This window comes from Eleutherodactylus coqui, chromosome 1 (genome assembly GCF_035609145.1).
Source record: "Eleutherodactylus coqui strain aEleCoq1 chromosome 1, aEleCoq1.hap1, whole genome shotgun sequence".
In the NCBI taxonomy this organism is placed as follows: Eukaryota; Metazoa; Chordata; class Amphibia; order Anura; family Eleutherodactylidae; genus Eleutherodactylus; species Eleutherodactylus coqui.
This window is the reverse complement of record NC_089837.1, coordinates 59161931-59185998: the sequence shown is the minus strand read 5'-3', so window position 1 is coordinate 59185998 and position 24068 is coordinate 59161931. Positions and strand designations below refer to the sequence as shown.

The 24068-nt window shown below is 48.5% G+C and overlaps 48 non-coding genes across 48 annotated transcripts; 17 read left to right on the top strand and 31 right to left on the bottom strand.

Annotated features, from left to right (window-relative positions):
• Window positions 1–24: 24 nt before the first annotated feature.
• On the top strand, window positions 25–97 carry TRNAA-CGC (transfer RNA alanine (anticodon CGC)). The gene has a single exon. It is a non-coding gene; the product is annotated as a tRNA-Ala (tRNA).
• Window positions 98–355: 258 nt separating this feature from the next.
• Window positions 356–429, bottom strand: TRNAN-GUU (transfer RNA asparagine (anticodon GUU)). The gene has a single exon. It is a non-coding gene; the product is annotated as a tRNA-Asn (tRNA).
• A 798-nt stretch (window positions 430–1227) lies between these two features.
• On the bottom strand, window positions 1228–1311 carry TRNAR-UCU (transfer RNA arginine (anticodon UCU)). Its single transcript is given in 2 exon segments — window positions 1228–1263; window positions 1275–1311. It is a non-coding gene; the product is annotated as a tRNA-Arg (tRNA).
• Window positions 1312–1481: 170 nt separating this feature from the next.
• TRNAA-CGC (transfer RNA alanine (anticodon CGC)) lies at window positions 1482–1554 on the top strand. Its single transcript has one exon. It is a non-coding gene; the product is annotated as a tRNA-Ala (tRNA).
• Window positions 1555–1812: 258 nt separating this feature from the next.
• Window positions 1813–1886, bottom strand: TRNAN-GUU (transfer RNA asparagine (anticodon GUU)). Its single transcript has one exon. It is a non-coding gene; the product is annotated as a tRNA-Asn (tRNA).
• A 798-nt stretch (window positions 1887–2684) lies between these two features.
• Window positions 2685–2768, bottom strand: TRNAR-UCU (transfer RNA arginine (anticodon UCU)). The gene is given in 2 exon segments: window positions 2685–2720; window positions 2732–2768. It is a non-coding gene; the product is annotated as a tRNA-Arg (tRNA).
• A 170-nt stretch (window positions 2769–2938) lies between these two features.
• TRNAA-CGC (transfer RNA alanine (anticodon CGC)) lies at window positions 2939–3011 on the top strand. The gene has a single exon. It is a non-coding gene; the product is annotated as a tRNA-Ala (tRNA).
• Window positions 3012–3269: 258 nt separating this feature from the next.
• Window positions 3270–3343, bottom strand: TRNAN-GUU (transfer RNA asparagine (anticodon GUU)). Its single transcript has one exon. It is a non-coding gene; the product is annotated as a tRNA-Asn (tRNA).
• Window positions 3344–4141: 798 nt separating this feature from the next.
• TRNAR-UCU (transfer RNA arginine (anticodon UCU)) lies at window positions 4142–4225 on the bottom strand. The gene is given in 2 exon segments: window positions 4142–4177; window positions 4189–4225. It is a non-coding gene; the product is annotated as a tRNA-Arg (tRNA).
• A 170-nt stretch (window positions 4226–4395) lies between these two features.
• On the top strand, window positions 4396–4468 carry TRNAA-CGC (transfer RNA alanine (anticodon CGC)). The gene has a single exon. It is a non-coding gene; the product is annotated as a tRNA-Ala (tRNA).
• A 258-nt stretch (window positions 4469–4726) lies between these two features.
• Window positions 4727–4800, bottom strand: TRNAN-GUU (transfer RNA asparagine (anticodon GUU)). The gene has a single exon. It is a non-coding gene; the product is annotated as a tRNA-Asn (tRNA).
• A 798-nt stretch (window positions 4801–5598) lies between these two features.
• TRNAR-UCU (transfer RNA arginine (anticodon UCU)) lies at window positions 5599–5682 on the bottom strand. Its single transcript is given in 2 exon segments — window positions 5599–5634; window positions 5646–5682. It is a non-coding gene; the product is annotated as a tRNA-Arg (tRNA).
• Window positions 5683–5852: 170 nt separating this feature from the next.
• On the top strand, window positions 5853–5925 carry TRNAA-CGC (transfer RNA alanine (anticodon CGC)). Its single transcript has one exon. It is a non-coding gene; the product is annotated as a tRNA-Ala (tRNA).
• A 258-nt stretch (window positions 5926–6183) lies between these two features.
• Window positions 6184–6257, bottom strand: TRNAN-GUU (transfer RNA asparagine (anticodon GUU)). Its single transcript has one exon. It is a non-coding gene; the product is annotated as a tRNA-Asn (tRNA).
• A 798-nt stretch (window positions 6258–7055) lies between these two features.
• TRNAR-UCU (transfer RNA arginine (anticodon UCU)) lies at window positions 7056–7139 on the bottom strand. The gene is given in 2 exon segments: window positions 7056–7091; window positions 7103–7139. It is a non-coding gene; the product is annotated as a tRNA-Arg (tRNA).
• A 170-nt stretch (window positions 7140–7309) lies between these two features.
• On the top strand, window positions 7310–7382 carry TRNAA-CGC (transfer RNA alanine (anticodon CGC)). Its single transcript has one exon. It is a non-coding gene; the product is annotated as a tRNA-Ala (tRNA).
• Window positions 7383–7640: 258 nt separating this feature from the next.
• On the bottom strand, window positions 7641–7714 carry TRNAN-GUU (transfer RNA asparagine (anticodon GUU)). Its single transcript has one exon. It is a non-coding gene; the product is annotated as a tRNA-Asn (tRNA).
• Window positions 7715–8512: 798 nt separating this feature from the next.
• TRNAR-UCU (transfer RNA arginine (anticodon UCU)) lies at window positions 8513–8596 on the bottom strand. Its single transcript is given in 2 exon segments — window positions 8513–8548; window positions 8560–8596. It is a non-coding gene; the product is annotated as a tRNA-Arg (tRNA).
• Window positions 8597–8766: 170 nt separating this feature from the next.
• Window positions 8767–8839, top strand: TRNAA-CGC (transfer RNA alanine (anticodon CGC)). Its single transcript has one exon. It is a non-coding gene; the product is annotated as a tRNA-Ala (tRNA).
• A 258-nt stretch (window positions 8840–9097) lies between these two features.
• On the bottom strand, window positions 9098–9171 carry TRNAN-GUU (transfer RNA asparagine (anticodon GUU)). The gene has a single exon. It is a non-coding gene; the product is annotated as a tRNA-Asn (tRNA).
• Window positions 9172–9969: 798 nt separating this feature from the next.
• On the bottom strand, window positions 9970–10053 carry TRNAR-UCU (transfer RNA arginine (anticodon UCU)). The gene is given in 2 exon segments: window positions 9970–10005; window positions 10017–10053. It is a non-coding gene; the product is annotated as a tRNA-Arg (tRNA).
• Window positions 10054–10223: 170 nt separating this feature from the next.
• Window positions 10224–10296, top strand: TRNAA-CGC (transfer RNA alanine (anticodon CGC)). Its single transcript has one exon. It is a non-coding gene; the product is annotated as a tRNA-Ala (tRNA).
• Window positions 10297–10554: 258 nt separating this feature from the next.
• Window positions 10555–10628, bottom strand: TRNAN-GUU (transfer RNA asparagine (anticodon GUU)). Its single transcript has one exon. It is a non-coding gene; the product is annotated as a tRNA-Asn (tRNA).
• Window positions 10629–11426: 798 nt separating this feature from the next.
• On the bottom strand, window positions 11427–11510 carry TRNAR-UCU (transfer RNA arginine (anticodon UCU)). The gene is given in 2 exon segments: window positions 11427–11462; window positions 11474–11510. It is a non-coding gene; the product is annotated as a tRNA-Arg (tRNA).
• Window positions 11511–11680: 170 nt separating this feature from the next.
• TRNAA-CGC (transfer RNA alanine (anticodon CGC)) lies at window positions 11681–11753 on the top strand. The gene has a single exon. It is a non-coding gene; the product is annotated as a tRNA-Ala (tRNA).
• Window positions 11754–12883: 1130 nt separating this feature from the next.
• On the bottom strand, window positions 12884–12967 carry TRNAR-UCU (transfer RNA arginine (anticodon UCU)). Its single transcript is given in 2 exon segments — window positions 12884–12919; window positions 12931–12967. It is a non-coding gene; the product is annotated as a tRNA-Arg (tRNA).
• A 170-nt stretch (window positions 12968–13137) lies between these two features.
• On the top strand, window positions 13138–13210 carry TRNAA-CGC (transfer RNA alanine (anticodon CGC)). Its single transcript has one exon. It is a non-coding gene; the product is annotated as a tRNA-Ala (tRNA).
• Window positions 13211–13468: 258 nt separating this feature from the next.
• Window positions 13469–13542, bottom strand: TRNAN-GUU (transfer RNA asparagine (anticodon GUU)). Its single transcript has one exon. It is a non-coding gene; the product is annotated as a tRNA-Asn (tRNA).
• A 798-nt stretch (window positions 13543–14340) lies between these two features.
• On the bottom strand, window positions 14341–14424 carry TRNAR-UCU (transfer RNA arginine (anticodon UCU)). Its single transcript is given in 2 exon segments — window positions 14341–14376; window positions 14388–14424. It is a non-coding gene; the product is annotated as a tRNA-Arg (tRNA).
• A 170-nt stretch (window positions 14425–14594) lies between these two features.
• Window positions 14595–14667, top strand: TRNAA-CGC (transfer RNA alanine (anticodon CGC)). Its single transcript has one exon. It is a non-coding gene; the product is annotated as a tRNA-Ala (tRNA).
• A 258-nt stretch (window positions 14668–14925) lies between these two features.
• TRNAN-GUU (transfer RNA asparagine (anticodon GUU)) lies at window positions 14926–14999 on the bottom strand. Its single transcript has one exon. It is a non-coding gene; the product is annotated as a tRNA-Asn (tRNA).
• A 798-nt stretch (window positions 15000–15797) lies between these two features.
• Window positions 15798–15881, bottom strand: TRNAR-UCU (transfer RNA arginine (anticodon UCU)). Its single transcript is given in 2 exon segments — window positions 15798–15833; window positions 15845–15881. It is a non-coding gene; the product is annotated as a tRNA-Arg (tRNA).
• Window positions 15882–16051: 170 nt separating this feature from the next.
• Window positions 16052–16124, top strand: TRNAA-CGC (transfer RNA alanine (anticodon CGC)). The gene has a single exon. It is a non-coding gene; the product is annotated as a tRNA-Ala (tRNA).
• A 258-nt stretch (window positions 16125–16382) lies between these two features.
• Window positions 16383–16456, bottom strand: TRNAN-GUU (transfer RNA asparagine (anticodon GUU)). Its single transcript has one exon. It is a non-coding gene; the product is annotated as a tRNA-Asn (tRNA).
• Window positions 16457–17254: 798 nt separating this feature from the next.
• TRNAR-UCU (transfer RNA arginine (anticodon UCU)) lies at window positions 17255–17338 on the bottom strand. The gene is given in 2 exon segments: window positions 17255–17290; window positions 17302–17338. It is a non-coding gene; the product is annotated as a tRNA-Arg (tRNA).
• A 170-nt stretch (window positions 17339–17508) lies between these two features.
• On the top strand, window positions 17509–17581 carry TRNAA-CGC (transfer RNA alanine (anticodon CGC)). Its single transcript has one exon. It is a non-coding gene; the product is annotated as a tRNA-Ala (tRNA).
• A 258-nt stretch (window positions 17582–17839) lies between these two features.
• Window positions 17840–17913, bottom strand: TRNAN-GUU (transfer RNA asparagine (anticodon GUU)). Its single transcript has one exon. It is a non-coding gene; the product is annotated as a tRNA-Asn (tRNA).
• Window positions 17914–18711: 798 nt separating this feature from the next.
• On the bottom strand, window positions 18712–18795 carry TRNAR-UCU (transfer RNA arginine (anticodon UCU)). Its single transcript is given in 2 exon segments — window positions 18712–18747; window positions 18759–18795. It is a non-coding gene; the product is annotated as a tRNA-Arg (tRNA).
• Window positions 18796–18965: 170 nt separating this feature from the next.
• TRNAA-CGC (transfer RNA alanine (anticodon CGC)) lies at window positions 18966–19038 on the top strand. Its single transcript has one exon. It is a non-coding gene; the product is annotated as a tRNA-Ala (tRNA).
• A 1130-nt stretch (window positions 19039–20168) lies between these two features.
• On the bottom strand, window positions 20169–20252 carry TRNAR-UCU (transfer RNA arginine (anticodon UCU)). Its single transcript is given in 2 exon segments — window positions 20169–20204; window positions 20216–20252. It is a non-coding gene; the product is annotated as a tRNA-Arg (tRNA).
• A 170-nt stretch (window positions 20253–20422) lies between these two features.
• Window positions 20423–20495, top strand: TRNAA-CGC (transfer RNA alanine (anticodon CGC)). The gene has a single exon. It is a non-coding gene; the product is annotated as a tRNA-Ala (tRNA).
• Window positions 20496–20753: 258 nt separating this feature from the next.
• TRNAN-GUU (transfer RNA asparagine (anticodon GUU)) lies at window positions 20754–20827 on the bottom strand. Its single transcript has one exon. It is a non-coding gene; the product is annotated as a tRNA-Asn (tRNA).
• Window positions 20828–21625: 798 nt separating this feature from the next.
• TRNAR-UCU (transfer RNA arginine (anticodon UCU)) lies at window positions 21626–21709 on the bottom strand. The gene is given in 2 exon segments: window positions 21626–21661; window positions 21673–21709. It is a non-coding gene; the product is annotated as a tRNA-Arg (tRNA).
• Window positions 21710–21879: 170 nt separating this feature from the next.
• TRNAA-CGC (transfer RNA alanine (anticodon CGC)) lies at window positions 21880–21952 on the top strand. Its single transcript has one exon. It is a non-coding gene; the product is annotated as a tRNA-Ala (tRNA).
• A 258-nt stretch (window positions 21953–22210) lies between these two features.
• Window positions 22211–22284, bottom strand: TRNAN-GUU (transfer RNA asparagine (anticodon GUU)). The gene has a single exon. It is a non-coding gene; the product is annotated as a tRNA-Asn (tRNA).
• A 798-nt stretch (window positions 22285–23082) lies between these two features.
• On the bottom strand, window positions 23083–23166 carry TRNAR-UCU (transfer RNA arginine (anticodon UCU)). The gene is given in 2 exon segments: window positions 23083–23118; window positions 23130–23166. It is a non-coding gene; the product is annotated as a tRNA-Arg (tRNA).
• Window positions 23167–23336: 170 nt separating this feature from the next.
• Window positions 23337–23409, top strand: TRNAA-CGC (transfer RNA alanine (anticodon CGC)). Its single transcript has one exon. It is a non-coding gene; the product is annotated as a tRNA-Ala (tRNA).
• A 258-nt stretch (window positions 23410–23667) lies between these two features.
• TRNAN-GUU (transfer RNA asparagine (anticodon GUU)) lies at window positions 23668–23741 on the bottom strand. Its single transcript has one exon. It is a non-coding gene; the product is annotated as a tRNA-Asn (tRNA).
• Between the last annotated feature and the right edge of the window lie 327 nt (window positions 23742–24068).

Below are 24068 nucleotides of genomic sequence, written 5' to 3'. Positions count from 1 at the left end.
GACAGGTGTGTAAACAGCCGTCACGGGGGATTAGCTCACATGGTAGAGCGCTCGCTTCGCATGCGAGAGGTAGCGGGATCGATGCCCGCATCCTCCAAGATCTTTACTTGCCAGCGCTTTGAAACTCTAGCATGATGGCCTTTTTATCTTTGGCGCTCAAAGAACTGGCCTTCGATAGCTCAGCTGGTAGAGCGGAGGACTGTAGAAGCAAATTAGCAATCCTTAGGTCGCTGGTTCAATTCCGGCTCGAAGGACCTTTTTGGCTAGCATTACCATTTTGAAGCTTTCAAACGGCTCAGACGCACTGACAGCCACGGCTTTACGTGTAACATACGGCGCAAACAAAAGGCAAGCCCGTCCCTGGGTGGGCTTGAACCACCAACCTTTCGGTTAACAGCCGAACGCGCTAACCGATTGCGCCACAGAGACAACCACACGTTGTGCCGCAGGCCAAATCCTCAGTCAGGTCAACTATATTCTCTCAGGTGACTACCTAAACAATAATATCAAAAAAAGGAAAAGAAGAGATAAACTAGAAGACAACAGCGTGACTCCAAAGAGTACCCAACTGCCCACGGAGAGTGGCTCCCTGTTAGCGGCTTAGCAACAGTCAAAGGCTTCCTCAGCTTGGCCTCACCAGCGCCTTGTAAGCTATCCCAATGCAGCAGAGTGGCGCAGCGGAAGCGTGCTGGGCCCATAACCCAGAGGTCGATGGATCGAAACCATCCTCTGCTAGGAAGCTCAGTTTTTTGCAGTTCCTACCACATCCACATCTTCCTGGACAGCATAGTTTGAGAAATCGCTTTGTTTCTTTAGAAATGTCCTCTTCTCTGTCAATGCAGACATACATGCCTAAATACAGAAGATCATAGAATGGTAGAGCTTCCAACTCCAGGGTCATGGGGTCCAAGCCCCTGCTCAGTGCAGGATTACCTAAATCATTCCAGACAGACAGTTGTCCAGCCTTTGTTTGAACACTTCCATGGAAGGAGAACTCATCACCACCCGTGGTAACCTGTACCACTCAGTGATCACTCTCACTATCAGAAAGTTTTTTCTAATATGCCATTTAGAAAAGGGCTCTTTCCTTTGCACTGCAGATCAAAACTGAATGCTAAATCAGTCGCCTTAAAAAGCTGCAAGGCAGGGCTACGACAACAAATGAAGTCCTAGGCAGGTTTCTTGCCTAAGAGCACACTACAAGCTACCACAGTGCGCTAGAACATACGACTCTGGTGGGACTCGAACCCACAACCTTTGAATCACTTTCACTCTAGAAGTCCAATGCGCTATCCATTGCGCCACAGAGCCACTCCTAAGCCTTGCGCGTAGTCATTTTGTGGCTGGGAAAAGGCCAGTGCATCTCACTTTCGTGACATCTATACTTAAAGAAAAAAAGGCCTCAACTTTGGAAACTCTTGAATGCTGGGAATGTGCTAAAATTGCCGATCAGAGTAGACAGGTGTGTAAACAGCCGTCACGGGGGATTAGCTCACATGGTAGAGCGCTCGCTTCGCATGCGAGAGGTAGCGGGATCGATGCCCGCATCCTCCAAGATCTTTACTTGCCAGCGCTTTGAAACTCTAGCATGATGGCCTTTTTATCTTTGGCGCTCAAAGAACTGGCCTTCGATAGCTCAGCTGGTAGAGCGGAGGACTGTAGAAGCAAATTAGCAATCCTTAGGTCGCTGGTTCAATTCCGGCTCGAAGGACCTTTTTGGCTAGCATTACCATTTTGAAGCTTTCAAACGGCTCAGACGCACTGACAGCCACGGCTTTACGTGTAACATACGGCGCAAACAAAAGGCAAGCCCGTCCCTGGGTGGGCTTGAACCACCAACCTTTCGGTTAACAGCCGAACGCGCTAACCGATTGCGCCACAGAGACAACCACACGTTGTGCCGCAGGCCAAATCCTCAGTCAGGTCAACTATATTCTCTCAGGTGACTACCTAAACAATAATATCAAAAAAAGGAAAAGAAGAGATAAACTAGAAGACAACAGCGTGACTCCAAAGAGTACCCAACTGCCCACGGAGAGTGGCTCCCTGTTAGCGGCTTAGCAACAGTCAAAGGCTTCCTCAGCTTGGCCTCACCAGCGCCTTGTAAGCTATCCCAATGCAGCAGAGTGGCGCAGCGGAAGCGTGCTGGGCCCATAACCCAGAGGTCGATGGATCGAAACCATCCTCTGCTAGGAAGCTCAGTTTTTTGCAGTTCCTACCACATCCACATCTTCCTGGACAGCATAGTTTGAGAAATCGCTTTGTTTCTTTAGAAATGTCCTCTTCTCTGTCAATGCAGACATACATGCCTAAATACAGAAGATCATAGAATGGTAGAGCTTCCAACTCCAGGGTCATGGGGTCCAAGCCCCTGCTCAGTGCAGGATTACCTAAATCATTCCAGACAGACAGTTGTCCAGCCTTTGTTTGAACACTTCCATGGAAGGAGAACTCATCACCACCCGTGGTAACCTGTACCACTCAGTGATCACTCTCACTATCAGAAAGTTTTTTCTAATATGCCATTTAGAAAAGGGCTCTTTCCTTTGCACTGCAGATCAAAACTGAATGCTAAATCAGTCGCCTTAAAAAGCTGCAAGGCAGGGCTACGACAACAAATGAAGTCCTAGGCAGGTTTCTTGCCTAAGAGCACACTACAAGCTACCACAGTGCGCTAGAACATACGACTCTGGTGGGACTCGAACCCACAACCTTTGAATCACTTTCACTCTAGAAGTCCAATGCGCTATCCATTGCGCCACAGAGCCACTCCTAAGCCTTGCGCGTAGTCATTTTGTGGCTGGGAAAAGGCCAGTGCATCTCACTTTCGTGACATCTATACTTAAAGAAAAAAAGGCCTCAACTTTGGAAACTCTTGAATGCTGGGAATGTGCTAAAATTGCCGATCAGAGTAGACAGGTGTGTAAACAGCCGTCACGGGGGATTAGCTCACATGGTAGAGCGCTCGCTTCGCATGCGAGAGGTAGCGGGATCGATGCCCGCATCCTCCAAGATCTTTACTTGCCAGCGCTTTGAAACTCTAGCATGATGGCCTTTTTATCTTTGGCGCTCAAAGAACTGGCCTTCGATAGCTCAGCTGGTAGAGCGGAGGACTGTAGAAGCAAATTAGCAATCCTTAGGTCGCTGGTTCAATTCCGGCTCGAAGGACCTTTTTGGCTAGCATTACCATTTTGAAGCTTTCAAACGGCTCAGACGCACTGACAGCCACGGCTTTACGTGTAACATACGGCGCAAACAAAAGGCAAGCCCGTCCCTGGGTGGGCTTGAACCACCAACCTTTCGGTTAACAGCCGAACGCGCTAACCGATTGCGCCACAGAGACAACCACACGTTGTGCCGCAGGCCAAATCCTCAGTCAGGTCAACTATATTCTCTCAGGTGACTACCTAAACAATAATATCAAAAAAAGGAAAAGAAGAGATAAACTAGAAGACAACAGCGTGACTCCAAAGAGTACCCAACTGCCCACGGAGAGTGGCTCCCTGTTAGCGGCTTAGCAACAGTCAAAGGCTTCCTCAGCTTGGCCTCACCAGCGCCTTGTAAGCTATCCCAATGCAGCAGAGTGGCGCAGCGGAAGCGTGCTGGGCCCATAACCCAGAGGTCGATGGATCGAAACCATCCTCTGCTAGGAAGCTCAGTTTTTTGCAGTTCCTACCACATCCACATCTTCCTGGACAGCATAGTTTGAGAAATCGCTTTGTTTCTTTAGAAATGTCCTCTTCTCTGTCAATGCAGACATACATGCCTAAATACAGAAGATCATAGAATGGTAGAGCTTCCAACTCCAGGGTCATGGGGTCCAAGCCCCTGCTCAGTGCAGGATTACCTAAATCATTCCAGACAGACAGTTGTCCAGCCTTTGTTTGAACACTTCCATGGAAGGAGAACTCATCACCACCCGTGGTAACCTGTACCACTCAGTGATCACTCTCACTATCAGAAAGTTTTTTCTAATATGCCATTTAGAAAAGGGCTCTTTCCTTTGCACTGCAGATCAAAACTGAATGCTAAATCAGTCGCCTTAAAAAGCTGCAAGGCAGGGCTACGACAACAAATGAAGTCCTAGGCAGGTTTCTTGCCTAAGAGCACACTACAAGCTACCACAGTGCGCTAGAACATACGACTCTGGTGGGACTCGAACCCACAACCTTTGAATCACTTTCACTCTAGAAGTCCAATGCGCTATCCATTGCGCCACAGAGCCACTCCTAAGCCTTGCGCGTAGTCATTTTGTGGCTGGGAAAAGGCCAGTGCATCTCACTTTCGTGACATCTATACTTAAAGAAAAAAAGGCCTCAACTTTGGAAACTCTTGAATGCTGGGAATGTGCTAAAATTGCCGATCAGAGTAGACAGGTGTGTAAACAGCCGTCACGGGGGATTAGCTCACATGGTAGAGCGCTCGCTTCGCATGCGAGAGGTAGCGGGATCGATGCCCGCATCCTCCAAGATCTTTACTTGCCAGCGCTTTGAAACTCTAGCATGATGGCCTTTTTATCTTTGGCGCTCAAAGAACTGGCCTTCGATAGCTCAGCTGGTAGAGCGGAGGACTGTAGAAGCAAATTAGCAATCCTTAGGTCGCTGGTTCAATTCCGGCTCGAAGGACCTTTTTGGCTAGCATTACCATTTTGAAGCTTTCAAACGGCTCAGACGCACTGACAGCCACGGCTTTACGTGTAACATACGGCGCAAACAAAAGGCAAGCCCGTCCCTGGGTGGGCTTGAACCACCAACCTTTCGGTTAACAGCCGAACGCGCTAACCGATTGCGCCACAGAGACAACCACACGTTGTGCCGCAGGCCAAATCCTCAGTCAGGTCAACTATATTCTCTCAGGTGACTACCTAAACAATAATATCAAAAAAAGGAAAAGAAGAGATAAACTAGAAGACAACAGCGTGACTCCAAAGAGTACCCAACTGCCCACGGAGAGTGGCTCCCTGTTAGCGGCTTAGCAACAGTCAAAGGCTTCCTCAGCTTGGCCTCACCAGCGCCTTGTAAGCTATCCCAATGCAGCAGAGTGGCGCAGCGGAAGCGTGCTGGGCCCATAACCCAGAGGTCGATGGATCGAAACCATCCTCTGCTAGGAAGCTCAGTTTTTTGCAGTTCCTACCACATCCACATCTTCCTGGACAGCATAGTTTGAGAAATCGCTTTGTTTCTTTAGAAATGTCCTCTTCTCTGTCAATGCAGACATACATGCCTAAATACAGAAGATCATAGAATGGTAGAGCTTCCAACTCCAGGGTCATGGGGTCCAAGCCCCTGCTCAGTGCAGGATTACCTAAATCATTCCAGACAGACAGTTGTCCAGCCTTTGTTTGAACACTTCCATGGAAGGAGAACTCATCACCACCCGTGGTAACCTGTACCACTCAGTGATCACTCTCACTATCAGAAAGTTTTTTCTAATATGCCATTTAGAAAAGGGCTCTTTCCTTTGCACTGCAGATCAAAACTGAATGCTAAATCAGTCGCCTTAAAAAGCTGCAAGGCAGGGCTACGACAACAAATGAAGTCCTAGGCAGGTTTCTTGCCTAAGAGCACACTACAAGCTACCACAGTGCGCTAGAACATACGACTCTGGTGGGACTCGAACCCACAACCTTTGAATCACTTTCACTCTAGAAGTCCAATGCGCTATCCATTGCGCCACAGAGCCACTCCTAAGCCTTGCGCGTAGTCATTTTGTGGCTGGGAAAAGGCCAGTGCATCTCACTTTCGTGACATCTATACTTAAAGAAAAAAAGGCCTCAACTTTGGAAACTCTTGAATGCTGGGAATGTGCTAAAATTGCCGATCAGAGTAGACAGGTGTGTAAACAGCCGTCACGGGGGATTAGCTCACATGGTAGAGCGCTCGCTTCGCATGCGAGAGGTAGCGGGATCGATGCCCGCATCCTCCAAGATCTTTACTTGCCAGCGCTTTGAAACTCTAGCATGATGGCCTTTTTATCTTTGGCGCTCAAAGAACTGGCCTTCGATAGCTCAGCTGGTAGAGCGGAGGACTGTAGAAGCAAATTAGCAATCCTTAGGTCGCTGGTTCAATTCCGGCTCGAAGGACCTTTTTGGCTAGCATTACCATTTTGAAGCTTTCAAACGGCTCAGACGCACTGACAGCCACGGCTTTACGTGTAACATACGGCGCAAACAAAAGGCAAGCCCGTCCCTGGGTGGGCTTGAACCACCAACCTTTCGGTTAACAGCCGAACGCGCTAACCGATTGCGCCACAGAGACAACCACACGTTGTGCCGCAGGCCAAATCCTCAGTCAGGTCAACTATATTCTCTCAGGTGACTACCTAAACAATAATATCAAAAAAAGGAAAAGAAGAGATAAACTAGAAGACAACAGCGTGACTCCAAAGAGTACCCAACTGCCCACGGAGAGTGGCTCCCTGTTAGCGGCTTAGCAACAGTCAAAGGCTTCCTCAGCTTGGCCTCACCAGCGCCTTGTAAGCTATCCCAATGCAGCAGAGTGGCGCAGCGGAAGCGTGCTGGGCCCATAACCCAGAGGTCGATGGATCGAAACCATCCTCTGCTAGGAAGCTCAGTTTTTTGCAGTTCCTACCACATCCACATCTTCCTGGACAGCATAGTTTGAGAAATCGCTTTGTTTCTTTAGAAATGTCCTCTTCTCTGTCAATGCAGACATACATGCCTAAATACAGAAGATCATAGAATGGTAGAGCTTCCAACTCCAGGGTCATGGGGTCCAAGCCCCTGCTCAGTGCAGGATTACCTAAATCATTCCAGACAGACAGTTGTCCAGCCTTTGTTTGAACACTTCCATGGAAGGAGAACTCATCACCACCCGTGGTAACCTGTACCACTCAGTGATCACTCTCACTATCAGAAAGTTTTTTCTAATATGCCATTTAGAAAAGGGCTCTTTCCTTTGCACTGCAGATCAAAACTGAATGCTAAATCAGTCGCCTTAAAAAGCTGCAAGGCAGGGCTACGACAACAAATGAAGTCCTAGGCAGGTTTCTTGCCTAAGAGCACACTACAAGCTACCACAGTGCGCTAGAACATACGACTCTGGTGGGACTCGAACCCACAACCTTTGAATCACTTTCACTCTAGAAGTCCAATGCGCTATCCATTGCGCCACAGAGCCACTCCTAAGCCTTGCGCGTAGTCATTTTGTGGCTGGGAAAAGGCCAGTGCATCTCACTTTCGTGACATCTATACTTAAAGAAAAAAAGGCCTCAACTTTGGAAACTCTTGAATGCTGGGAATGTGCTAAAATTGCCGATCAGAGTAGACAGGTGTGTAAACAGCCGTCACGGGGGATTAGCTCACATGGTAGAGCGCTCGCTTCGCATGCGAGAGGTAGCGGGATCGATGCCCGCATCCTCCAAGATCTTTACTTGCCAGCGCTTTGAAACTCTAGCATGATGGCCTTTTTATCTTTGGCGCTCAAAGAACTGGCCTTCGATAGCTCAGCTGGTAGAGCGGAGGACTGTAGAAGCAAATTAGCAATCCTTAGGTCGCTGGTTCAATTCCGGCTCGAAGGACCTTTTTGGCTAGCATTACCATTTTGAAGCTTTCAAACGGCTCAGACGCACTGACAGCCACGGCTTTACGTGTAACATACGGCACAAACAAAAGGCAAGCCCGTCCCTGGGTGGGCTTGAACCACCAACCTTTCGGTTAACAGCCGAACGCGCTAACCGATTGCGCCACAGAGACAACCACACGTTGTGCCGCAGGCCAAATCCTCAGTCAGGTCAACTATATTCTCTCAGGTGACTACCTAAACAATAATATCAAAAAAAGGAAAAGAAGAGATAAACTAGAAGACAACAGCGTGACTCCAAAGAGTACCCAACTGCCCACGGAGAGTGGCTCCCTGTTAGCGGCTTAGCAACAGTCAAAGGCTTCCTCAGCTTGGCCTCACCAGCGCCTTGTAAGCTATCCCAATGCAGCAGAGTGGCGCAGCGGAAGCGTGCTGGGCCCATAACCCAGAGGTCGATGGATCGAAACCATCCTCTGCTAGGAAGCTCAGTTTTTTGCAGTTCCTACCACATCCACATCTTCCTGGACAGCATAGTTTGAGAAATCGCTTTGTTTCTTTAGAAATGTCCTCTTCTCTGTCAATGCAGACATACATGCCTAAATACAGAAGATCATAGAATGGTAGAGCTTCCAACTCCAGGGTCATGGGGTCCAAGCCCCTGCTCAGTGCAGGATTACCTAAATCATTCCAGACAGACAGTTGTCCAGCCTTTGTTTGAACACTTCCATGGAAGGAGAACTCATCACCACCCGAGGTAACCTGTACCACTCAGTGATCACTCTCACTATCAGAAAGTTTTTTCTAATATGCCATTTAGAAAAGGGCTCTTTCCTTTGCACTGCAGATCAAAACTGAATGCTAAATCAGTCGCCTTAAAAAGCTGCAAGGCAGGGCTACGACAACAAATGAAGTCCTAGGCAGGTTTCTTGCCTAAGAGCACACTACAAGCTACCACAGTGCGCTAGAACATACGACTCTGGTGGGACTCGAACCCACAACCTTTGAATCACTTTCACTCTAGAAGTCCAATGCGCTATCCATTGCGCCACAGAGCCACTCCTAAGCCTTGCGCGTAGTCATTTTGTGGCTGGGAAAAGGCCAGTGCATCTCACTTTCGTGACATCTATACTTAAAGAAAAAAAGGCCTCAACTTTGGAAACTCTTGAATGCTGGGAATGTGCTAAAATTGCCGATCAGAGTAGACAGGTGTGTAAACAGCCGTCACGGGGGATTAGCTCACATGGTAGAGCGCTCGCTTCGCATGCGAGAGGTAGCGGGATCGATGCCCGCATCCTCCAAGATCTTTACTTGCCAGCGCTTTGAAACTCTAGCATGATGGCCTTTTTATCTTTGGCGCTCAAAGAACTGGCCTTCGATAGCTCAGCTGGTAGAGCGGAGGACTGTAGAAGCAAATTAGCAATCCTTAGGTCGCTGGTTCAATTCCGGCTCGAAGGACCTTTTTGGCTAGCATTACCATTTTGAAGCTTTCAAACGGCTCAGACGCACTGACAGCCACGGCTTTACGTGTAACATACGGCGCAAACAAAAGGCAAGCCCGTCCCTGGGTGGGCTTGAACCACCAACCTTTCGGTTAACAGCCGAACGCGCTAACCGATTGCGCCACAGAGACAACCACACGTTGTGCCGCAGGCCAAATCCTCAGTCAGGTCAACTATATTCTCTCAGGTGACTACCTAAACAATAATATCAAAAAAAGGAAAAGAAGAGATAAACTAGAAGACAACAGCGTGACTCCAAAGAGTACCCAACTGCCCACGGAGAGTGGCTCCCTGTTAGCGGCTTAGCAACAGTCAAAGGCTTCCTCAGCTTGGCCTCACCAGCGCCTTGTAAGCTATCCCAATGCAGCAGAGTGGCGCAGCGGAAGCGTGCTGGGCCCATAACCCAGAGGTCGATGGATCGAAACCATCCTCTGCTAGGAAGCTCAGTTTTTTGCAGTTCCTACCACATCCACATCTTCCTGGACAGCATAGTTTGAGAAATCGCTTTGTTTCTTTAGAAATGTCCTCTTCTCTGTCAATGCAGACATACATGCCTAAATACAGAAGATCATAGAATGGTAGAGCTTCCAACTCCAGGGTCATGGGGTCCAAGCCCCTGCTCAGTGCAGGATTACCTAAATCATTCCAGACAGACAGTTGTCCAGCCTTTGTTTGAACACTTCCATGGAAGGAGAACTCATCACCACCCGTGGTAACCTGTACCACTCAGTGATCACTCTCACTATCAGAAAGTTTTTTCTAATATGCCATTTAGAAAAGGGCTCTTTCCTTTGCACTGCAGATCAAAACTGAATGCTAAATCAGTCGCCTTAAAAAGCTGCAAGGCAGGGCTACGACAACAAATGAAGTCCTAGGCAGGTTTCTTGCCTAAGAGCACACTGCAAGCTACCACAGTGCGCTAGAACATACGACTCTGGTGGGACTCGAACCCACAACCTTTGAATCACTTTCACTCTAGAAGTCCAATGCGCTATCCATTGCGCCACAGAGCCACTCCTAAGCCTTGCGCATAGTCATTTTGTGGCTGGGAAAAGGCCAGTGCATCTCACTTTCGTGACATCTATACTTAAAGAAAAAAAGGCCTCAACTTTGGAAACTCTTGAATGCTGGGAATGTGCTAAAATTGCCGATCAGAGTAGACAGGTGTGTAAACAGCCGTCACGGGGGATTAGCTCACATGGTAGAGCGCTCGCTTCGCATGCGAGAGGTAGCGGGATCGATGCCCGCATCCTCCAAGATCTTTACTTGCCAGCGCTTTGAAACTCTAGCATGATGGCCTTTTTATCTTTGGCGCTCAAAGAACTGGCCTTCGATAGCTCAGCTGGTAGAGCGGAGGACTGTAGAAGCAAATTAGCAATCCTTAGGTCGCTGGTTCAATTCCGGCTCGAAGGACCTTTTTGGCTAGCATTACCATTTTGAAGCTTTCAAACGGCTCAGACGCACTGACAGCCACGGCTTTACGTGTAACATACGGCGCAAACAAAAGGCAAGCCCGTCCCTGGGTGGGCTTGAACCACCAACCTTTCGGTTAACAGCCGAACGCGCTAACCGATTGCGCCACAGAGACAACCACACGTTGTGCCGCAGGCCAAATCCTCAGTCAGGTCAACTATATTCTCTCAGGTGACTACCTAAACAATAATATCAAAAAAAGGAAAAGAAGAGATAAACTAGAAGACAACAGCGTGACTCCAAAGAGTACCCAACTGCCCACGGAGAGTGGCTCCCTGTTAGCGGCTTAGCAACAGTCAACGGCTTCCTCAGCTTGGCCTCACCAGCGCCTTGTAAGCTATCCCAATGCAGCAGAGTGGCGCAGCGGAAGCGTGCTGGGCCCATAACCCAGAGGTCGATGGATCGAAACCATCCTCTGCTAGGAAGCTCAGTTTTTTGCAGTTCCTACCACATCCACATCTTCCTGGACAGCATAGTTTGAGAAATCGCTTTGTTTCTTTAGAAATGTCCTCTTCTCTGTCAATGCAGACATACATGCCTAAATACAGAAGATCATAGAATGGTAGAGCTTCCAACTCCAGGGTCATGGGGTCCAAGCCCCTGCTCAGTGCAGGATTACCTAAATCATTCCAGACAGACAGTTGTCCAGCCTTTGTTTGAACACTTCCATGGAAGGAGAACTCATCACCACCCGTGGTAACCTGTACCACTCAGTGATCACTCTCACTATCAGAAAGTTTTTTCTAATATGCCATTTAGAAAAGGGCTCTTTCCTTTGCACTGCAGATCAAAACTGAATGCTAAATCAGTCGCCTTAAAAAGCTGCAAGGCAGGGCTACGACAACAAATGAAGTCCTAGGCAGGTTTCTTGCCTAAGAGCACACTACAAGCTACCACAGTGCGCTAGAACATACGACTCTGGTGGGACTCGAACCCACAACCTTTGAATCACTTTCACTCTAGAAGTCCAATGCGCTATCCATTGCGCCACAGAGCCACTCCTAAGCCTTGCGCGTAGTCATTTTGTGGCTGGGAAAAGGCCAGTGCATCTCACTTTCGTGACATCTATACTTAAAGAAAAAAAGGCCTCAACTTTGGAAACTCTTGAATGCTGGGAATGTGCTAAAATTGCCGATCAGAGTAGACAGGTGTGTAAACAGCCGTCACGGGGGATTAGCTCACATGGTAGAGCGCTCGCTTCGCATGCGAGAGGTAGCGGGATCGATGCCCGCATCCTCCAAGATCTTTACTTGCCAGCGCTTTGAAACTCTAGCATGATGGCCTTTTTATCTTTGGCGCTCAAAGAACTGGCCTTCGATAGCTCAGCTGGTAGAGCGGAGGACTGTAGAAGCAAATTAGCAATCCTTAGGTCGCTGGTTCAATTCCGGCTCGAAGGACCTTTTTGGCTAGCATTACCATTTTGAAGCTTTCAAACGGCTCAGACGCACTGACAGCCACGGCTTTACGTGTAACATACGGCGCAAACAAAAGGCAAGCCCGTCCCTGGGTGGGCTTGAACCACCAACCTTTCGGTTAACAGCCGAACACGCTAACCGATTGCGCCACAGAGACAACCACACGTTGTGCCGCAGGCCAAATCCTCAGTCAGGTCAACTATATTCTCTCAGGTGACTACCTAAACAATAATATCAAAAAAAGGAAAAGAAGAGATAAACTAGAAGACAACAGCGTGACTCCAAAGAGTACCCAACTGCCCACGGAGAGTGGCTCCCTGTTAGCGGCTTAGCAACAGTCAAAGGCTTCCTCAGCTTGGCCTCACCAGCGCCTTGTAAGCTATCCCAATGCAGCAGAGTGGCGCAGCGGAAGCGTGCTGGGCCCATAACCCAGAGGTCGATGGATCGAAACCATCCTCTGCTAGGAAGCTCAGTTTTTTGCAGTTCCTACCACATCCACATCTTCCTGGACAGCATAGTTTGAGAAATCGCTTTGTTTCTTTAGAAATGTCCTCTTCTCTGTCAATGCAGACATACATGCCTAAATACAGAAGATCATAGAATGGTAGAGCTTCCAACTCCAGGGTCATGGGGTCCAAGCCCCTGCTCAGTGCAGGATTACCTAAATCATTCCAGACAGACAGTTGTCCAGCCTTTGTTTGAACACTTCCATGGAAGGAGAACTCATCACCACCCGTGGTAACCTGTACCACTCAGTGATCACTCTCACTATCAGAAAGTTTTTTCTAATATGCCATTTAGAAAAGGGCTCTTTCCTTTGCACTGCAGATCAAAACTGAATGCTAAATCAGTCGCCTTAAAAAGCTGCAAGGCAGGGCTACGACAACAAATGAAGTCCTAGGCAGGTTTCTTGCCTAAGAGCACACTACAAGCTACCACAGTGCGCTAGAACATACGACTCTGGTGGGACTCGAACCCACAACCTTTGAATCACTTTCACTCTAGAAGTCCAATGCGCTATCCATTGCGCCACAGAGCCACTCCTAAGCCTTGCGCGTAGTCATTTTGTGGCTGGGAAAAGGCCAGTGCATCTCACTTTCGTGACATCTATACTTAAAGAAAAAAAGGCCTCAACTTTGGAAACTCTTGAATGCTGGGAATGTGCTAAAATTGCCGATCAGAGTAGACAGGTGTGTAAACAGCCGTCACGGGGGATTAGCTCACATGGTAGAGCGCTCGCTTCGCATGCGAGAGGTAGCGGGATCGATGCCCGCATCCTCCAAGATCTTTACTTGCCAGCGCTTTGAAACTCTAGCATGATGGCCTTTTTATCTTTGGCGCTCAAAGAACTGGCCTTCGATAGCTCAGCTGGTAGAGCGGAGGACTGTAGAAGCAAATTAGCAATCCTTAGGTCGCTGGTTCAATTCCGGCTCGAAGGACCTTTTTGGCTAGCATTACCATTTTGAAGCTTTCAAACGGCTCAGACGTACTGACAGCCACGGCTTTACGTGTAACATACGGCGCAAACAAAAGGCAAGCCCGTCCCTGGGTGGGCTTGAACCACCAACCTTTCGGTTAACAGCCGAACGCGCTAACCGATTGCGCCACAGAGACAACCACACGTTGTGCCGCAGGCCAAATCCTCAGTCAGGTCAACTATATTCTCTCAGGTGACTACCTAAACAATAATATCAAAAAAAGGAAAAGAAGAGATAAACTAGAAGACAACAGCGTGACTCCAAAGAGTACCCAACTGCCCACGGAGAGTGGCTCCCTGTTAGCGGCTTAGCAACAGTCAAAGGCTTCCTCAGCTTGGCCTCACCAGCGCCTTGTAAGCTATCCCAATGCAGCAGAGTGGCGCAGCGGAAGCGTGCTGGGCCCATAACCCAGAGGTCGATGGATCGAAACCATCCTCTGCTAGGAAGCTCAGTTTTTTGCAGTTCCTACCACATCCACATCTTCCTGGACAGCATAGTTTGAGAAATCGCTTTGTTTCTTTAGAAATGTCCTCTTCTCTGTCAATGCAGACATACATGCCTAAATACAGAAGATCATAGAATGGTAGAGCTTCCAACTCCAGGGTCATGGGGTCCAAGCCCCTGCTCAGTGCAGGATTACCTAAATCATTCCAGACAGACAGTTGTCCAGCCTTTGTTTGAACACTTCCATGGAAGGAGAACTCATCACCACCCGTGGTAACCTGTACCACTCAGTGATCACTCTCACTATCAGAAAGTTTTTTCTAATATGCCATTTAGAAAAGGGCTCTTTCCTTTGCACTGCAGATCAAAACTGAATGCTAAATCAGTCGCCTTAAAAAGCTGCAAGGCAGGGCTACGACAACAAATGAAGTCCTAGGCAGGTTTCTTGCCTAAGAGCACACTACAAGCTACCACAGTGCGCTAGAACATACGACTCTGGTGGGACTCGAACCCACAACCTTTGAATCACTTTCACTCTAGAAGTCCAATGCGCTATCCATTGCGCCACAGAGCCACTCCTAAGCCTTGCGCGTAGTCATTTTGTGGCTGGGAAAAGGCCAGTGCATCTCACTTTCGTGACATCTATACTTAAAGAAAAAAAGGCCTCAACTTTGGAAACTCTTGAATGCTGGGAATGTGCTAAAATTGCCGATCAGAGTAGACAGGTGTGTAAACAGCCGTCACGGGGGATTAGCTCACATGGTAGAGCGCTCGCTTCGCATGCGAGAGGTAGCGGGATCGATGCCCGCATCCTCCAAGATCTTTACTTGCCAGCGCTTTGAAACTCTAGCATGATGGCCTTTTTATCTTTGGCGCTCAAAGAACTGGCCTTCGATAGCTCAGCTGGTAGAGCGGAGGACTGTAGAAGCAAATTAGCAATCCTTAGGTCGCTGGTTCAATTCCGGCTCGAAGGACCTTTTTGGCTAGCATTACCATTTTGAAGCTTTCAAACGGCTCAGACGCACTGACAGCCACGGCTTTACGTGTAACATACGGCGCAAACAAAAGGCAAGCCCGTCCCTGGGTGGGCTTGAACCACCAACCTTTCGGTTAACAGCCGAACGCGCTAACCGATTGCGCCACAGAGACAACCACACGTTGTGCCGCAGGCCAAATCCTCAGTCAGGTCAACTATATTCTCTCAGGTGACTACCTAAACAATAATATCAAAAAAAGGAAAAGAAGAGATAAACTAGAAGACAACAGCGTGACTCCAAAGAGTACCCAACTGCCCACGGAGAGTGGCTCCCTGTTAGCGGCTTAGCAACAGTCAAAGGCTTCCTCAGCTTGGCCTCACCAGCGCCTTGTAAGCTATCCCAATGCAGCAGAGTGGCGCAGCGGAAGCGTGCTGGGCCCATAACCCAGAGGTCGATGGATCGAAACCATCCTCTGCTAGGAAGCTCAGTTTTTTGCAGTTCCTACCACATCCACATCTTCCTGGACAGCATAGTTTGAGAAATCGCTTTGTTTCTTTAGAAATGTCCTCTTCTCTGTCAATGCAGACATACATGCCTAAATACAGAAGATCATAGAATGGTAGAGCTTCCAACTCCAGGGTCATGGGGTCCAAGCCCCTGCTCAGTGCAGGATTACCTAAATCATTCCAGACAGACAGTTGTCCAGCCTTTGTTTGAACACTTCCATGGAAGGAGAACTCATCACCACCCGTGGTAACCTGTACCACTCAGTGATCACTCTCACTATCAGAAAGTTTTTTCTAATATGCCATTTAGAAAAGGGCTCTTTCCTTTGCACTGCAGATCAAAACTGAATGCTAAATCAGTCGCCTTAAAAAGCTGCAAGGCAGGGCTACGACAACAAATGAAGTCCTAGGCAGGTTTCTTGCCTAAGAGCACACTACAAGCTACCACAGTGCGCTAGAACATACGACTCTGGTGGGACTCGAACCCACAACCTTTGAATCACTTTCACTCTAGAAGTCCAATGCGCTATCCATTGCGCCACAGAGCCACTCCTAAGCCTTGCGCGTAGTCATTTTGTGGCTGGGAAAAGGCCAGTGCATCTCACTTTCGTGACATCTATACTTAAAGAAAAAAAGGCCTCAACTTTGGAAACTCTTGAATGCTGGGAATGTGCTAAAATTGCCGATCAGAGTAGACAGGTGTGTAAACAGCCGTCACGGGGGATTAGCTCACATGGTAGAGCGCTCGCTTCGCATGCGAGAGGTAGCGGGATCGATGCCCGCATCCTCCAAGATCTTTACTTGCCAGCGCTTTGAAACTCTAGCATGATGGCCTTTTTATCTTTGGCGCTCAAAGAACTGGCCTTCGATAGCTCAGCTGGTAGAGCGGAGGACTGTAGAAGCAAATTAGCAATCCTTAGGTCGCTGGTTCAATTCCGGCTCGAAGGACCTTTTTGGCTAGCATTACCATTTTGAAGCTTTCAAACGGCTCAGACGCACTGACAGCCACGGCTTTACGTGTAACATACGGCGCAAACAAAAGGCAAGCCCGTCCCTGGGTGGGCTTGAACCACCAACCTTTCGGTTAACAGCCGAACGCGCTAACCGATTGCGCCACAGAGACAACCACACGTTGTGCCGCAGGCCAAATCCTCAGTCAGGTCAACTATATTCTCTCAGGTGACTACCTAAACAATAATATCAAAAAAAGGAAAAGAAGAGATAAACTAGAAGACAACAGCGTGACTCCAAAGAGTACCCAACTGCCCACGGAGAGTGGCTCCCTGTTAGCGGCTTAGCAACAGTCAAAGGCTTCCTCAGCTTGGCCTCACCAGCGCCTTGTAAGCTATCCCAATGCAGCAGAGTGGCGCAGCGGAAGCGTGCTGGGCCCATAACCCAGAGGTCGATGGATCGAAACCATCCTCTGCTAGGAAGCTCAGTTTTTTGCAGTTCCTACCACATCCACATCTTCCTGGACAGCATAGTTTGAGAAATCGCTTTGTTTCTTTAGAAATGTCCTCTTCTCTGTCAATGCAGACATACATGCCTAAATACAGAAGATCATAGAATGGTAGAGCTTCCAACTCCAGGGTCATGGGGTCCAAGCCCCTGCTCAGTGCAGGATTACCTAAATCATTCCAGACAGACAGTTGTCCAGCCTTTGTTTGAACACTTCCATGGAAGGAGAACTCATCACCACCCGTGGTAACCTGTACCACTCAGTGATCACTCTCACTATCAGAAAGTTTTTTCTAATATGCCATTTAGAAAAGGGCTCTTTCCTTTGCACTGCAGATCAAAACTGAATGCTAAATCAGTCGCCTTAAAAAGCTGCAAGGCAGGGCTACGACAACAAATGAAGTCCTAGGCAGGTTTCTTGCCTAAGAGCACACTACAAGCTACCACAGTGCGCTAGAACATACGACTCTGGTGGGACTCGAACCCACAACCTTTGAATCACTTTCACTCTAGAAGTCCAATGCGCTATCCATTGCGCCACAGAGCCACTCCTAAGCCTTGCGCGTAGTCATTTTGTGGCTGGGAAAAGGCCAGTGCATCTCACTTTCGTGACATCTATACTTAAAGAAAAAAAGGCCTCAACTTTGGAAACTCTTGAATGCTGGGAATGTGCTAAAATTGCCGATCAGAGTAGACAGGTGTGTAAACAGCCGTCACGGGGGATTAGCTCACATGGTAGAGCGCTCGCTTCGCATGCGAGAGGTAGCGGGATCGATGCCCGCATCCTCCAAGATCTTTACTTGCCAGCGCTTTGAAACTCTAGCATGATGGCCTTTTTATCTTTGGCGCTCAAAGAACTGGCCTTCGATAGCTCAGCTGGTAGAGCGGAGGACTGTAGAAGCAAATTAGCAATCCTTAGGTCGCTGGTTCAATTCCGGCTCGAAGGACCTTTTTGGCTAGCATTACCATTTTGAAGCTTTCAAACGGCTCAGACGCACTGACAGCCACGGCTTTACGTGTAACATACGGCGCAAACAAAAGGCAAGCCCGTCCCTGGGTGGGCTTGAACCACCAACCTTTCGGTTAACAGCCGAACGCGCTAACCGATTGCGCCACAGAGACAACCACACGTTGTGCCGCAGGCCAAATCCTCAGTCAGGTCAACTATATTCTCTCAGGTGACTACCTAAACAATAATATCAAAAAAAGGAAAAGAAGAGATAAACTAGAAGACAACAGCGTGACTCCAAAGAGTACCCAACTGCCCACGGAGAGTGGCTCCCTGTTAGCGGCTTAGCAACAGTCAAAGGCTTCCTCAGCTTGGCCTCACCAGCGCCTTGTAAGCTATCCCAATGCAGCAGAGTGGCGCAGCGGAAGCGTGCTGGGCCCATAACCCAGAGGTCGATGGATCGAAACCATCCTCTGCTAGGAAGCTCAGTTTTTTGCAGTTCCTACCACATCCACATCTTCCTGGACAGCATAGTTTGAGAAATCGCTTTGTTTCTTTAGAAATGTCCTCTTCTCTGTCAATGCAGACATACATGCCTAAATACAGAAGATCATAGAATGGTAGAGCTTCCAACTCCAGGGTCATGGGGTCCAAGCCCCTGCTCAGTGCAGGATTACCTAAATCATTCCAGACAGACAGTTGTCCAGCCTTTGTTTGAACACTTCCATGGAAGGAGAACTCATCACCACCCGTGGTAACCTGTACCACTCAGTGATCACTCTCACTATCAGAAAGTTTTTTCTAATATGCCATTTAGAAAAGGGCTCTTTCCTTTGCACTGCAGATCAAAACTGAATGCTAAATCAGTCGCCTTAAAAAGCTGCAAGGCAGGGCTACGACAACAAATGAAGTCCTAGGCAGGTTTCTTGCCTAAGAGCACACTACAAGCTACTACAGTGCGCTAGAACATACGACTCTGGTGGGACTCGAACCCACAACCTTTGAATCACTTTCACTCTAGAAGTCCAATGCGCTATCCATTGCGCCACAGAGCCACTCCTAAGCCTTGCGCGTAGTCATTTTGTGGCTGGGAAAAGGCCAGTGCATCTCACTTTCGTGACATCTATACTTAAAGAAAAAAAGGCCTCAACTTTGGAAACTCTTGAATGCTGGGAATGTGCTAAAATTGCCGATCAGAGTAGACAGGTGTGTAAACAGCCGTCACGGGGGATTAGCTCACATGGTAGAGCGCTCGCTTCGCATGCGAGAGGTAGCGGGATCGATGCCCGCATCCTCCAAGATCTTTACTTGCCAGCGCTTTGAAACTCTAGCATGATGGCCTTTTTATCTTTGGCGCTCAAAGAACTGGCCTTCGATAGCTCAGCTGGTAGAGCGGAGGACTGTAGAAGCAAATTAGCAATCCTTAGGTCGCTGGTTCAATTCCGGCTCGAAGGACCTTTTTGGCTAGCATTACCATTTTGAAGCTTTCAAACGGCTCAGACGCACTGACAGCCACGGCTTTACGTGTAACATACGGCGCAAACAAAAGGCAAGCCCGTCCCTGGGTGGGCTTGAACCACCAACTTTTCGGTTAACAGCCGAACGCGCTAACCGATTGCGCCACAGAGACAACCACACGTTGTGCCGCAGGCCAAATCCTCAGTCAGGTCAACTATATTCTCTCAGGTGACTACCTAAACAATAATATCAAAAAAAGGAAAAGAAGAGATAAACTAGAAGACAACAGCGTGACTCCAAAGAGTACCCAACTGCCCACGGAGAGTGGCTCCCTGTTAGCGGCTTAGCAACAGTCAAAGGCTTCCTCAGCTTGGCCTCACCAGCGCCTTGTAAGCTATCCCAATGCAGCAGAGTGGCGCAGCGGAAGCGTGCTGGGCCCATAACCCAGAGGTCGATGGATCGAAACCATCCTCTGCTAGGAAGCTCAGTTTTTTGCAGTTCCTACCACATCCACATCTTCCTGGACAGCATAGTTTGAGAAATCGCTTTGTTTCTTTAGAAATGTCCTCTTCTCTGTCAATGCAGACATACATGCCTAAATACAGAAGATCATAGAATGGTAGAGCTTCCAACTCCAGGGTCATGGGGTCCAAGCCCCTGCTCAGTGCAGGATTACCTAAATCATTCCAGACAGACAGTTGTCCAGCCTTTGTTTGAACACTTCCATGGAAGGAGAACTCATCACCACCCGTGGTAACCTGTACCACTCAGTGATCACTCTCACTATCAGAAAGTTTTTTCTAATATGCCATTTAGAAAAGGGCTCTTTCCTTTGCACTGCAGATCAAAACTGAATGCTAAATCAGTCGCCTTAAAAAGCTGCAAGGCAGGGCTACGACAACAAATGAAGTCCTAGGCAGGTTTCTTGCCTAAGAGCACACTACAAGCTACCACAGTGCGCTAGAACATACGACTCTGGTGGGACTCGAACCCACAACCTTTGAATCACTTTCACTCTAGAAGTCCAATGCGCTATCCATTGCGCCACAGAGCCACTCCTAAGCCTTGCGCGTAGTCATTTTGTGGCTGGGAAAAGGCCAGTGCATCTCACTTTCGTGACATCTATACTTAAAGAAAAAAAGGCCTCAACTTTGGAAACTCTTGAATGCTGGGAATGTGCTAAAATTGCCGATCAGAGTAGACAGGTGTGTAAACAGCCGTCACGGGGGATTAGCTCACATGGTAGAGCGCTCGCTTCGCATGCGAGAGGTAGCGGGATCGATGCCCGCATCCTCCAAGATCTTTACTTGCCAGCGCTTTGAAACTCTAGCATGATGGCCTTTTTATCTTTGGCGCTCAAAGAACTGGCCTTCGATAGCTCAGCTGGTAGAGCGGAGGACTGTAGAAGCAAATTAGCAATCCTTAGGTCGCTGGTTCAATTCCGGCTCGAAGGACCTTTTTGGCTAGCATTACCATTTTGAAGCTTTCAAACGGCTCAGACGCACTGACAGCCACGGCTTTACGTGTAACATACGGCGCAAACAAAAGGCAAGCCCGTCCCTGGGTGGGCTTGAACCACCAACCTTTCGGTTAACAGCCGAACGCGCTAACCGATTGCGCCACAGAGACAACCATACGTTGTGCCGCAGGCCAAATCCTCAGTCAGGTCAACTATATTCTCTCAGGTGACTACCTAAACAATAATATCAAAAAAAGGAAAAGAAGAGATAAACTAGAAGACAACAGCGTGACTCCAAAGAGTACCCAACTGCCCACGGAGAGTGGCTCCCTGTTAGCGGCTTAGCAACAGTCAAAGGCTTCCTCAGCTTGGCCTCACCAGCGCCTTGTAAGCTATCCCAATGCAGCAGAGTGGCGCAGCGGAAGCGTGCTGGGCCCATAACCCAGAGGTCGATGGATCGAAACCATCCTCTGCTAGGAAGCTCAGTTTTTTGCAGTTCCTACCACATCCACATCTTCCTGGACAGCATAGTTTGAGAAATCGCTTTGTTTCTTTAGAAATGTCCTCTTCTCTGTCAATGCAGACATACATGCCTAAATACAGAAGATCATAGAATGGTAGAGCTTCCAACTCCAGGGTCATGGGGTCCAAGCCCCTGCTCAGTGCAGGATTACCTAAATCATTCCAGACAGACAGTTGTCCAGCCTTTGTTTGAACACTTCCATGGAAGGAGAACTCATCACCACCCGTGGTAACCTGTACCACTCAGTGATCACTCTCACTATCAGAAAGTTTTTTCTAATATGCCATTTAGAAAAGGGCTCTTTCCTTTGCACTGCAGATCAAAACTGAATGCTAAATCAGTCGCCTTAAAAAGCTGCAAGGCAGGGCTACGACAACAAATGAAGTCCTAGGCAGGTTTCTTGCCTAAGAGCACACTACAAGCTACCACAGTGCGCTAGAACATACGACTCTGGTGGGACTCGAACCCACAACCTTTGAATCACTTTCACTCTAGAAGTCCAATGCGCTATCCATTGCGCCACAGAGCCACTCCTAAGCCTTGCGCGTAGTCATTTTGTGGCTGGGAAAAGGCCAGTGCATCTCACTTTCGTGACATCTATACTTAAAGAAAAAAAGGCCTCAACTTTGGAAACTCTTGAATGCTGGGAATGTGCTAAAATTGCCGATCAGAGTAGACAGGTGTGTAAACAGCCGTCACGGGGGATTAGCTCACATGGTAGAGCGCTCGCTTCGCATGCGAGAGGTAGCGGGATCGATGCCCGCATCCTCCAAGATCTTTACTTGCCAGCGCTTTGAAACTCTAGCATGATGGCCTTTTTATCTTTGGCGCTCAAAGAACTGGCCTTCGATAGCTCAGCTGGTAGAGCGGAGGACTGTAGAAGCAAATTAGCAATCCTTAGGTCGCTGGTTCAATTCCGGCTCGAAGGACCTTTTTGGCTAGCATTACCATTTTGAAGCTTTCAAACGGCTCAGACGCACTGACAGCCACGGCTTTACGTGTAACATACGGCGCAAACAAAAGGCAAGCCCGTCCCTGGGTGGGCTTGAACCACCAACCTTTCGGTTAACAGCCGAACGCGCTAACCGATTGCGCCACAGAGACAACCACACGTTGTGCCGCAGGCCAAATCCTCAGTCAGGTCAACTATATTCTCTCAGGTGACTACCTAAACAATAATATCAAAAAAAGGAAAAGAAGAGATAAACTAGAAGACAACAGCGTGACTCCAAAGAGTACCCAACTGCCCACGGAGAGTGGCTCCCTGTTAGCGGCTTAGCAACAGTCAAAGGCTTCCTCAGCTTGGCCTCACCAGCGCCTTGTAAGCTATCCCAATGCAGCAGAGTGGCGCAGCGGAAGCGTGCTGGGCCCATAACCCAGAGGTCGATGGATCGAAACCATCCTCTGCTAGGAAGCTCAGTTTTTTGCAGTTCCTACCACATCCACATCTTCCTGGACAGCATAGTTTGAGAAATCGCTTTGTTTCTTTAGAAATGTCCTCTTCTCTGTCAATGCAGACATACATGCCTAAATACAGAAGATCATAGAATGGTAGAGCTTCCAACTCCAGGGTCATGGGGTCCAAGCCCCTGCTCAGTGCAGGATTACCTAAATCATTCCAGACAGACAGTTGTCCAGCCTTTGTTTGAACACTTCCATGGAAGGAGAACTCATCACCACCCGTGGTAACCTGTACCACTCAGTGATCACTCTCACTATCAGAAAGTTTTTTCTAATATGCCATTTAGAAAAGGGCTCTTTCCTTTGCACTGCAGATCAAAACTGAATGCTAAATCAGTCGCCTTAAAAAGCTGCAAGGCAGGGCTACGACAACAAATGAAGTCCTAGGCAGGTTTCTTGCCTAAGAGCACACTACAAGCTACCACAGTGCGCTAGAACATACGACTCTGGTGGGACTCGAACCCACAACCTTTGAATCACTTTCACTCTAGAAGTCCAATGCGCTATCCATTGCGCCACAGAGCCACTCCTAAGCCTTGCGCGTAGTCATTTTGTGGCTGGGAAAAGGCCAGTGCATCTCACTTTCGTGACATCTATACTTAAAGAAAAAAAGGCCTCAACTTTGGAAACTCTTGAATGCTGGGAATGTGCTAAAATTGCCGATCAGAGTAGACAGGTGTGTAAACAGCCGTCACGGGGGATTAGCTCACATGGTAGAGCGCTCGCTTCGCATGCGAGAGGTAGCGGGATCGATGCCCGCATCCTCCAAGATCTTTACTTGCCAGCGCTTTGAAACTCTAGCATGATGGCCTTTTTATCTTTGGCGCTCAAAGAACTGGCCTTCGATAGCTCAGCTGGTAGAGCGGAGGACTGTAGAAGCAAATTAGCAATCCTTAGGTCGCTGGTTCAATTCCGGCTCGAAGGACCTTTTTGGCTAGCATTACCATTTTGAAGCTTTCAAACGGCTCAGACGCACTGACAGCCACGGCTTTACGTGTAACATACGGCGCAAACAAAAGGCAAGCCCGTCCCTGGGTGGGCTTGAACCACCAACCTTTCGGTTAACAGCCGAACGCGCTAACCGATTGCGCCACAGAGACAACCACACGTTGTGCCGCAGGCCAAATCCTCAGTCAGGTCAACTATATTCTCTCAGGTGACTACCTAAACAATAATATCAAAAAAAGGAAAAGAAGAGATAAACTAGAAGACAACAGCGTGACTCCAAAGAGTACCCAACTGCCCACGGAGAGTGGCTCCCTGTTAGCGGCTTAGCAACAGTCAAAGGCTTCCTCAGCTTGGCCTCACCAGCGCCTTGTAAGCTATCCCAATGCAGCAGAGTGGCGCAGCGGAAGCGTGCTGGGCCCATAACCCAGAGGTCGATGGATCGAAACCATCCTCTGCTAGGAAGCTCAGTTTTTTGCAGT